A 12,330-nucleotide genomic window follows, 5' to 3' on the forward strand; every position below is an offset into this window, starting at 1 on the left:
CCGAAATATTTGAGTAAAGGGACCCTCCAAAGAGACACTGCCACATGGTTAGAAAAAAGTACAGAGGTTCCTCCTTGGAGGACTTCCAGGTTTCTCTAAAATGGTAGAGAAGCACATTCAAACTGTGGATGCTTGCACAAGTGAGGAAGAAACAGACAAATTGAGAAAAATATTTATGGAGTTTAAACTGTTTTTTGCCAAAGATGGCTATGATTGTGGGCTGACTGATTTGCATGTTGCCACACAACCAGAAGGACAAGGTATGGAGCCTGTATTTGTGTGACAATATAGGTTACCCCAGGCATGTTTGGAATCACTAGCTGAAATAATCAAAAATGTAGAATCTAGAGGAATCCTCAAGCCATCAAAATACCCCCATATTATGTGTGCTAAAACCCAATGGCCAATGGCGCATGTGTGCAGATCTAGGAGAATTAAACAAAAAGGTACCTGTTTCAGGGTGGCCCCTTACGTGTATTGATCAGGGTCTTGCACAGGTTCATGGGTCAAAGGTGTTTACCACATTAGACCTTACAGCTGGATACTGGTGTGTGCAATTAGCTGAAGATATTCAAAATGTGTTTCCATTTTAATTTTACAAATCACAATATGCATGGTCCTGGATCCCTTTTGGGTATGTCAATAGTGAGAATAAGTTTGGGATTTTCCTGAGCAAGGGACTCCCGGATGAAGCTGAAAGGGGGGCAATAGTCTATGAGGAAGATGTGCTAATCAAAAGTGAATATCTGATAAGCCACTTCAATGAGATTAGACATGTGCTCAGTCAGCTACAAAAGGCTGGGGTAAAGGTATCTTTACAGAAAGCACAGTGGTGAAGAAAAAAGGTTAACTTCATGGGTCAAGAAGTGACAGAGCATGGGTTAAACCCACAAAAGAAAAAAGTATAGGTGATTCATAAACTAAACGATCTCACTAATTTGAAAAGTTTAAAAAGTGTGTTAGGAATGACAAGTTACACAGAAAATGTATTGAACATTATGCAGAGATTACACAACCTTTAACGAGATTACAGAATCAGGGCATACCCTGGACATGATAAAAGTAACAAAGCCGGTCCGATAGCACAGCGAGCACAGCAAGGAGAGCGCTCACTTTGATATCTGTGGAGAGCCTGCTGATGCAGGTTCGAATCCTGCAGGGCCAAACACAGCCTTTCATCCTTCTGAGGTCGATAAATGAGCACCACACACCGTGGGTAATAATACGCAGCACTCAGATACCTGAGGGTTTGTAGCACTATATAAATGCTTTATTATTATTATTATTATTATTATTATTATTATTATTATTATTATTATTATTATTATTATTATTATTATTAAATGAGGCAGTAGGCAGGCATAAAGAGTGTCTAATTAAAGCACCATGTTTGGCATACCCAATGAAAAATCAGGATTTCTTTGTAGAAATAGGGTTTACAAATCAATGCATGTCAGCAGTGCTATATCAAAAACATGATTCAAATAACAAAACCATTGCATATGCTAGCAAATCATTGTTACAGGTGGAGACCAAATTTAGTGAATGCGAAAAGCACTTCTGACCACTGTCTGGACATTACAACATTTCCATCCCATGATTGTTGAAACAAATCACCAGCCTCTGCAATTTTTACAAAGTAAGAGAATCAGATCAGTGAATTTGGGCCAGTCAAGAATTACTTCCTTGACATTAGCACTTCAGGGATGTCCTGTAAAAGTGAAGTATGGACACAAAAAAAAGAGCCCAGTTGCTCAAGGACTAGCAGAGTTGCATGATTGAGCACCTGTCTGTGCACCTGATGACAAACAAGTTTGAGCAGTCTCTACACAAGGCAATGAAGAAACATGTAAAGATTTACCAACTGTGTATGTAGATGGGTTTGCATGCCATGTAGAAAATGCCATGGAAAAAGAGCTTGTAGCAGGAATAGGAAACATAAGGTCTAAATGTGACAACATTCCAAGAGTAAGCATGAGGATAGGCCCCAAAAGTAGTCAAGTGGCAGAATTGGCCACTATTTATAAGGCAATATTTAGAGCAGTCGAAAATAAAGTCAAAGAAATAGTTCTAGCAACAGATTATGATTATGCATGAAATCGTTTTGTAGAGCATTTACTTGGCTGGAAAGTGAAAGGCATGCTCACCTATAACAAGAAGCCACTTAAACATGGCAAAATGATTCAAGCTATAGACAAGCTTGTATCAGAAAATGATCTGATAATCCATTGGAAGAAAATATGTGGTCATTTGAAAACACCAGTTGAGGATAAGGAAGGAAATGATAAGGCAGATCAATTAGCCAAAATTGGAGCGGTAATGGGGAGTTATTTCCTATTAAACACCTGCTTGGTGAAATACAGGTAGATGTGATAACACAATCCAAACTCCAAAAGCAATTGAACATCCTGTGCACAATGGATTTTTGATACTCCAGATCAGGACTTGATCAAAGCGCAAAAGTACGATCTTATTCTAGGCCCATTTTACAACCACTTGCTAGATGCAGAACAAAATCCTCTGATTGAAGAGGACTGCAAAGGGAAAGATGAATTGAGACTGCTGTAAAAATAAAAGAGAATTAGGTTACAGGATGAACTAATGGTTAGAGAATCTGTGACAGGCCAAATCCAATGGGTAGTGCCTTTGTAATTTGGGGATTGATGGTACATCATGCCCATGTTGCCATAAATGCAGGAAACAGAGGTTCACAGAAAACCTTGGACATTTTAAAAGATTATGCCTATTGGCCACACATATCCCAAGATGTTGAGCTCTACACCAGAGGGTGTTTAGTGTGTCTACAGTCTAAACCTGCGTCACCGGGTCATAGAACACCATTGATGAAAAGGGGCTTAACACTACCATCGTCTGATTTACATGTCGTCTATGTCTGGCACGTGAGGAGATCAGCAAGGGGACACAGGTACCTGATGACAGTCACTTATTTGATGTTCAAATGGGTGGAGTGCATTCCAGCTCCAGATTGCAGTGCGCAAACGGCAGGCCACTTTACTTGTAAATCACATTTTTTCAAGATTTGGTTTACCTCAAAGAATAGAGTCAGACAGTGGACGCCATTTCACTAGTGCATTGATGCACAAACATATGGCAAATTCTGGGTCTAAAGAGAAAGCTACACATTTCTTCCTGGCCCTTCTCATCAGGGGGAGTGGAATGGTGTAGCAAGTACAATAGTTGATATGTTGAAAAAGTCTGTAGCTGAAGCAGGATCTAGTTGGTATTTGCCGCTATCATTGGTACAAATGGCTTTCAGGTCGACACCCTCCAAATCAACAAATCTCAGCCCCCCATGAAATCTTGACAGGAAGGAAAATTATTCTGCCACAACCCTTACTTTACAGAACAATGAACAGGTGCTTGTAAATGCATCCACAATTCATGAATATGTGGAAGAATTCAGAAAGCACTTGCAATATGCATTTGCATTTGAGCAGCGAAATTTGGAAAAGGCTATTGATGGTTCAAAGACATATTATGATAGGAAGGCATCTGTGAGAGAACATGAGATAGGAGACCAGGTATACAAATTTAATTTCGGGAAGGGGAACATAAAAAAACTTTTAATTCCCTGCGGCATGGCAAGGGCCATATAGAATTGTAGATAAGGTTTTACCTGTGGTCTACAGAACTGCTAAAAAAAGAGGGAGGATTAACAGTGGAACAGTTTGTCCATGTTAATCAAAGAAGCCCTCTAACCCAAAACATGAAGTGAAAAGACTAGAGCAAGTTGAAACTAGCAGGGAGTAAACAAAATAAAATACAAAATAAAAAGAATTGCCAGAGCAGGTGGATAGGTGTAAATATTGTGAAGATGTCAAAAGGAGACTAAAAGAGTTAAAAAAGAGTAAAATATATCAAGGCAGTGAACAAAAATACAATTGAGTAAGCAATTAAAAAAAAATCTTAAAGCTAGGGAAACAATAACAAAATGCAAGACAGCGAGCCTCCCCCAATTTACCTTCACCAAAGAAGAAACCCAAAACAATCACAGTCCTAAATTCCAGTTCACACTAATCACAATGGACAATATGAGGAAAAAACTCACTAACACAAATTGCACATCTTGTACAGAAAACATACTGCCACCAAACTGATACTAGACAACCCAGAAACATTCAGTCTATTCCTTACAAGAATGGTAAATGCCTCTTTTAGAGACCATAATGTACCTGCAACCATAAAAACAGTCAGAGTTACACCATTGCCCAAAATGCCAGAATTAAGCCAACAAGACCCCTCTAATCTCATACCCATCACCAACTGTAACTTTTTACTGAAAATACTAGACAAGATTGCCACAGAACAATTACAAGAGTATGTGGACAGTAACAATCTACTCCACCCACAACAGTCAGGATTTAGACACGCCCATAGCACAGAGTCAGCACTAATCGATCTACAGACTGAGATGCTGGGACTACTGGACCATGGCAAAGCAGGCCTGCTGATCCTTTTGGACCTCTCTGTCGCTTTCGATTTGTTGGATCATCGGAAGCTCTGAGAGGCCCTAGACCTAGCTGGAAACTGCTCCCAAGGAGCCATTGATTGTGTGTCCTCCTTCCTTCAAGATAGACACTCCAAAATAATCTGGCGGAATCACGCATCATCATCTAAACCAGTGGATTGCGGCGTCCCACAGGGAGCTAGTTTTTCCCCACTGTTGTTTAACTTATACTTGCGATGCTTATGCACCCTTGACCCATCTCAGTATTTTTCACCAACTTCACTGATAATACTCAACTGGTATTCAAACTCAGTGGAGACTACAACCAAGACAGTAATAAATTAACATCTATATACAACACAATCGAATCCTGGATGAAGGCAAATTGGATGTGCCTTAATGGCTTCAAAACAGAGTTTATGATCTTCGGCTCATCCCATGCCAGAATAAAACTCAGCCCAGCCTATTCCACATTTAACATCAAAGAAACACCTATCATAGTATCAGAAAAAGTTAAAACGCTAGGTATCTATTTGCAGGCATCTCTGGGAGCTAATGCCCAAGTAGCTTATCTCAAAAGAAATTGCCAATTACACCAGAAACTACTGAGGAAAATCAGACATTTACTAGACAAACAAAACAGCACAACAACTGCCAGGGCAACCATAATCTCAAGGCTAGATTATGGAAACGCTCTGCTGCTGGGTGCCAGTAACAAATGCCTTAAACAGTGCCAAGTAAGTCAGAACAATGCCATAAGAACCATAACCGGCAGAACAAAGAGAGAGCACATCACAGGAGAGAGGAGAGACTTACACTGGCTAGCCATGGAGGAACGCATAACATTCAAATCATTGACAGTGGTCCACCGCTGCCTATATGGAAATGCTCCAACATACCTAAAGAAACAATTTAAGAGCTACTAACCAAGTCGAAATCTCAGATCCACAAACAAAGATCTATTACAAGTCGTGTCAACCAAAAGGACAAAGGGCCTAGGTAGGGCCTTCCCGGCTAAAGCAACAGCCAAATGAAATAAACTATCAGTGATACTAAGAGCTGAAAAAAACCTCCCATGTTTAAAAAAAAAAGCTGAAGACCCTGCTCTTCAAATAAACCACTGCTAAACTCAACCTCTAAACCACTCACTTCACTTTTATTGTTGTCCCGTCACTATGTCCTTGTCTACATGGAATGCGCTCTGATGCCTACGGGCTGCAGCGCTACATAAACACATAAATAAATACATAAATAAGAGAAAGGAGTGTTCTGTTTGAAACTGTTACTTGAAAAATATCATGTGATGTTAGTACACTTAATTCATGTTGTTTTCAGTTAATCATTGGCTGCATGGCTTGTTATTTGGTATAGTCTGCATTTGTGTGCATAACTGAAATTGATTTCAGATATACCAGTGAGAAAAGAAAAGTAAACGTTTTGATGTGCCTGCTACTTAAGTTGTCTTTTCTTTTGACTCTAGAAAAATAATTGTATATTTGTTTTGTCAGCGCCGGATCCTTGGAGCGCCAGATCCTTGGAGGATACCATTGGATTGGAGTCCCCTGGAAAGCCCCCTGGACCGAAGAAGACAGTGAAGATAATTACCCAATAAGAAGTGAAGATGTTGACCCCGAAAGAAGTCCATTGAAGTCCTGGAATGGAGACGTTCCACAAAGAACGGTTCCTGTGTGATTTTGTTTTTTATCACAGACTATTTTTATTACAAAATAAGTTTGCTGTTATTATGAACTGACTTTTACTGGTTTTTACATCTGACTGAGGCCAATGGCACAGTTTTATGGACTTATGCATTTTGGAATTTGATAATTTAAAAAAGAAATCCACAAAAAAAAAACAATAGAAAAAGATTGCCAATAAATAAAAGATAAAAGATAAGTGATCAAGAGATAAAAGAGATAAGAAAAAAAAATCAGAAAAAAGAGAAAACCACAATCCAGATCACCAATTAAAAAAAAGAAATATAAAAGATAAAGGTGATCAAGAGATTAAAAAATGCAGACATTCTTAAAGATGTTCTTTCTTTTGCTCAAGACTAGAGATATATACACAATGTTATTGTGTATAAATTTTGCCATTTGCATGTTATTTATTTTCAACTGATAGAAGATCCAACTGGCAGTTAATTAAATCATGGATGTGAAAATTCTGATTATCTGTCCTGTGAACATTTTTACCTCAGTTAAAGCATATTACAATAAGTAACTTTGCAGAGTGAAGTGAAGGAATTTCTTAAGGCATTAATGCAGCTCTTTCCATGTACAAAGGTGATCTTTTCTCATATTACACCTAGGGCACTATGGACCTGCCCCAATGCCTTCTGTTCTCACCAAGATGCACAAAGGTGTCTTGTCAACAATGACATATCTTCTTGTGTGTGCAGTGATGGGATATCATCTTTTGAGAATGATAACATCAATTCTCAGGGTGTGATTTTTTTTTTGTTGCTGCAGATGGAATTTACTTTTCAAATATTGGAAATGCTATTTTCTTTTGTAAAAGAAGAGGTTCCTGTAAGGAAAAAAACAAGATACAAGCAAAATAAAGTGATAAAAATAAGGTGTTTGTTTACGCCCCTTAAAAAATAAAGGTTATTTTCAGAGCCACCACTAAAGAGTAAATACCTTACTTTGTGTTTTATTTGTCTCCTCACCCCCTTGAATTGGACAATCTGTATACGGACACCGCAATAGTCTGCGGACAGCACGTGCCACATCTGGGCTATTGAAGATGCCAGGCATGGAAATTGAACTGTGGAGCCCAGGGGATTGGCCAATAAGGTTTCCTGGGCTTGGTATGCAAGGAGAGAGTGTGGCAGAAAGTCTGTTTGCTGAGAGGAGTACAGATGGGTATAGCTATGGCTGTGTCATTCAGGAGGCAGAGTGTGTGGATTTTTGGGGATTCAGGGATCCATTGGTTGCATGTGTATTCAGAGCAGTGTGGAGAGGCTGAGCATCTTGGATTTCATCATGTTGCTGTGAAGTGGTATGAAGTGCAGCATGAAGTGGGCGGACTTGCTCCCATTTTTTGTTAATGTGGTGAAGCTCCAACATCTGGACATTATCATTGTTCATTGTGATGGGAACAGTTTAGGCCATGTAACTGGAATATCTCTGTGGTTTGCAATGAAGGAGAGATTTGGGAAAATGATGGACATGTTCCTGAACTCTCGAATAATTTTTGTATCACATTGCCCAGAGACAGATGTGGATGCACTGCAGTTCCTTTGGTCAACAAATGGAGAAAGCTAGGCGCAATGTCAACAAGGCTGTTTGTGCATTTTTTGGAGATGTTGGCATGACGTCTTTCGTTAATGAAAAAATTAAATTTGATATTACCAATAATTTTCACAGAGATGGAGTATATCTTACTGATGCTGGCAATCAGCTTTTTATGCAAAATATTCAAAATGCTTTAAAGCAGTTTTTGTAAATATAGAAAGAATTTTCCAATAGGTGTAACAAAAAATGCATGGAAGGATGGTGAAAACAAAATGCCTAATGTTGTGCAAGTTGCATGGCAAGTTTAGTTCAGTAGAATGTTGTTTAGTTAACTTTAAAACATGAAAAAACTTTCCAAAAATAAACATTTTCAGAGCAACCACTTTCTCGCACAATAGAGTGCAATGGTTTAGATGCCGCCACCACCTACATTTTCTAGATTCTTGCGGACTACTGTGCTGTCCGCAGACTTCACAGGCTGCATACGCACCTGCACCTTTATTTGGTATTTCAATTTTGGAACTGTGAAAGGTTGGCTTTTTTTCACAGGAGACACATGGAAGGGGAGGGCAGGGAAGTGAGGATAAGGAAGGGGCACCAACCAAGGGACGAAGGGGAAGGTGGAGATAGGAAGATGTTGGGGGCCTTAATTAGGTTGGGAACAGTGTTTCCCATGTTCCCAGACTGCTGCCTCCAATGCACTTTCAAAACTGCTCCCCCCTTCAGAGCGATGTATCACAGTGCATGAGGATCACTGTCACCCTCGAAAGGTAAGGATTGACAGCTTCATGTATGGCCTGTGATGCTTCCTCGGGGATCCTCTACCCCACAGGAGTATCTCTTGTGGTGGCAGGAGCAGATGATGAGGATGTGGCAGTGGATGTCATCCTGCTCACCCCTTCGAAAGGTACGACCCTTCCCACAGCTGTCGTGTAATTCAACCTTAGGTGTCGCTGCATGGAGGTGGTCCCGTAGCTATGCAGACCAGGTTTTCTGGTGCTGAGTGCAACTTTGCACTCAGTGCATCGAACCTTGTCTGCACACACCTTGAGTACCCCCCCAACAGTGGTAAAAGACTCCACACCCAAGATTCACTCTGGGAGCTGGTGACGGGGATTTCCACTACCTCATCCACTTCCTCCTCTTGATCCACCACTGTATCTCCACACCAGTTCCCCTCTCCAGGCCCTCCAGATGGTGGTGGTGTTGGTGGTGGGGCAGCAGCATCGCCATGGATGCCATTATCTCCAAGTACAAAGTAGAGATCAAAAATATACCAAATCTACAGCAGGTACCCACTCCTGGACAGGCATAAATGCAATGAGCAACAGCAGTGGGTGTGTCCCTTTTAGGGGTGCTGTCCGCAGACCACATGACTGTGCGCAGATATTTTGATCCATGGGTAGGACTAAGAATGTTACAAAAAGTCACTAGATCAACCAGGACATGGTCTAGGGCCTCTGTAAGGGTGATGTTTAAGCTTTAAACACCCTGGATTGGCCAAAAATCCAGTTTTAAACTGTCCGGGGGTACGGACAGTGTCTGCAGATACTCCCAATGTGCAGCACGGGTGCGGTCACATGATAACGCCTCTGGACATCCGTGAATAGGACGGCTGACCTGCAGACACCTATTGCGTGGGAGATGGTGTGCGCATGCACCCAGGTTTCCGCAGTACAGGGATGGGACCCCTGAACTAATTAAAATTGTTACACATGCAAGCGGACAGCACCAGACAGGCACAATGTTCGGGATCACAGTGAGATCAGATACGTCGGTGTACGCAGGACAGTGGTGGGGGCCCCCGAACTATTTAAAAGTGCGACACATGCGAGCCGACACCTCCAGACATGCATTACTTGGTTGCTGTTACGTCCTCTGGTATTTAGTAGACATATGACTTTTACTTCTTTTTGTGTCAATTTATCTTATGGTCACCCCTTCTTGGCTCATCAGGTATGCGTTAAATTCCCAGAAATTAGAAATTAGAAATAATCCTTACTGTCCATCTGATGTTCCTTTTGCCAATGTTCTTCTAAAGGTAACCGTCAATCTCATGTAGGAATCAGATAAATGTTATGTTGTCGGAAGTTATAAATCACACGCGCGCCCAAATGTAGTGTGCTTTTGAATAATATAGTTTTCAGTTTCTGCCGAAAGAAAAGATGATCAACAATCCTCCATAAGTCAAGGGGGAGTTCATTCCAAGCTTTGGAAGCCACAACAGAAAAGGCACACCCACCAGAGTGGGCGTGCTAAATCCGGGGGACGACTATCAAGAGGGCAGATTGGCAGCGGAAAATGCAGGTAGGAAAATAGTGCACAAATTTTGCTTGCAAGTACTCCGCTCCAATACCATAAAAAGTCCGATGTACCATACACATAGATTTGAACATAATCCAAGACACCACAGGGAGCCAATGTAATTGTCTCAACAAAGGGGACTTGTGTGTTCCAATTAGAGGGAAAAGAATGGATCTCGCAGCTGCATTTTAGAGAAGTTGAAGCTGCCTGACTAGGTAAAGAGGCTGCCCTAGATAACGTAAGTTACAATAATCAACTCCACTCAAAACTAAGGCAGCTACCACAGGAGCTTGGGAGGCTATGGGGATGAAAGGGAGAACCTTCCTTTGGACACAGAGTTTAAAATGGCCGGTCTTACAAACTGCTGCCACCTGTTCATCAATGGTCAGGGAAGCAGTGATTTTTATCCCCAGATTTCTGACTGACAGAACAGGCGTAGGAAGTGGGCCAAGGGGAGATGGCCAAACGTGATTGGTCCAGAACAGATGGGGGGAGGTAGTACCTACAACCGGAACCTCAGATTTGCTAGCATTTAGCTTTAGCCAATTAGAGGTCATCCACCCCCCTAGGATCTGGTAATGTGTCCTCTGAGCCTGATTCTTAGTTCCCTAATGGTTGTTCTCCCATACTACATGTTTTTCAAACAGACAATGCACCACTAACCGATTTATGTGAACATTCTGATTATCTGTTGCTGTGAACATTTTTACATCAGTAAAGCATGGTTGCACATATTACAATAAGCACATCTGTAAAAACCTCCCAGTGGTGCTCCTGCAAGTCTGTGCTTGTCTATGCAGTTGAATTTTAGTTTGTATGTAGGGCCCCATTTGGACTTAAGCTTTGGTGCATGAACTCTATGCAACCACACTTAAAAATATTTCAGACAAAGTAATGTTGCTTATGGTCGTTACTTATACCTGAATAACATTTCTGGAAACTATGAAAATTCAATATGTTTATCAGGAGGTTGTAAAATGAGAACTATATGGCAGACATAATACTATACTTTTGTGGTTTTCAAATAACAAAAGTGATTAATGGCATGAGAATACACATTCAAAACAAGGAGCAATGACTTTGATGGCTCTCAAACCGAAACAGAAAGCCTTATGTGAGCTGGCCAAGCAAACAAATCCATTAAGCAGCAGTTGAAAAGTTTTGCCTCATTTCAAGTTTGGTATCATTAGCTATATTTGTTCTGTCAAACTGAATTACCATTACATCTTGCAGTAATGTGTAATAGCTTGCTTTCAGGGTATGTATGCTAATATATTGGTTGCTTGGATGCATCAATGGCAACTTTGTATGGGTTGTTGGTGTTGGTGGAGTGCTGCGTGCATGTTCTGTAGAGTGACAGTTGGAGAATGACCTGGCTGGGGTGTGGATAGGGGAGTGGTTCTTTCTATGTTGTACCCATATTGTTTACATTCAGTGTCCTTATTGGAACCAGGAACAGACCTGGACCTTAATGTACCTAGTAATAGACCTGCTTAGATACTTACAGTACCCCTCTCCACAACTTAAAATGGAAACTAAATCCTGTTCTCAGACATTCAAGACCAACAACATACATACAAACAGCATATTTAGGGAAAACACATGCCTCAAAACCCAGGGAATTACACTACTGTGCCTCCTGTCCCAATATCCTCCTTATCTTCTGCAACTGCTCCAATAAATTGGGATTAAAAACTCTCACAAATATGATCACAACCAAGTTGATTGTCAGTTCTTCTAGCTGTTGCCAGTCCAACAACATTATCACATCCTTCACCCTTGTGTGGTTGGTCCTCTAATCAGCTGAACCCAAAGCAGGCCCACAAATTAAGAAGCAAGTACACGTTTGTACATAAAGCAAGTTTATTTTCAACCAGCTAGGGGCTAGTTGATGCTATAGTGTCAAACTAACCCACGACTGAGGGAATATGGGCTCTGAATTTCAACACTCAGCATTTTAGCATTCACATTTTAACGAGGGTTAAACTAGGGGCCCAGGGTGTGAAACACATTACTGGACTCATACAGAGGAAAGAGTAGCTCAAAGGGAGCTTGAAGGTCAAGCACCTGAGGAGTATTTTGAACCACGGATATTCCAAGGGACAGAAATGACAGGCTCCATGCAAAACACAGATACGTTCCATGCACCATAGGTTGACAGGCTATCACGTGACACTTGTGAAAATACCCAGTCAAAAGGTAGCAGTGTATAAAATAACTGGCAAGGACCCAGCCAATGAGAAAAAATACATTGATAAGTTGGGGCGTGAACACTAGTAGTCCCAAGTCGGAGGGGCAGTCAGTGGCTACACTCCAAAT

The sequence above is a fragment of the Ambystoma mexicanum genome, chromosome 2q, assembly GCF_040938575.1.
Source record: "Ambystoma mexicanum isolate Mex_15411 chromosome 2q, UKY_AmexF1_1, whole genome shotgun sequence".
Classification (NCBI taxonomy): Eukaryota; Metazoa; Chordata; class Amphibia; order Caudata; family Ambystomatidae; genus Ambystoma; species Ambystoma mexicanum.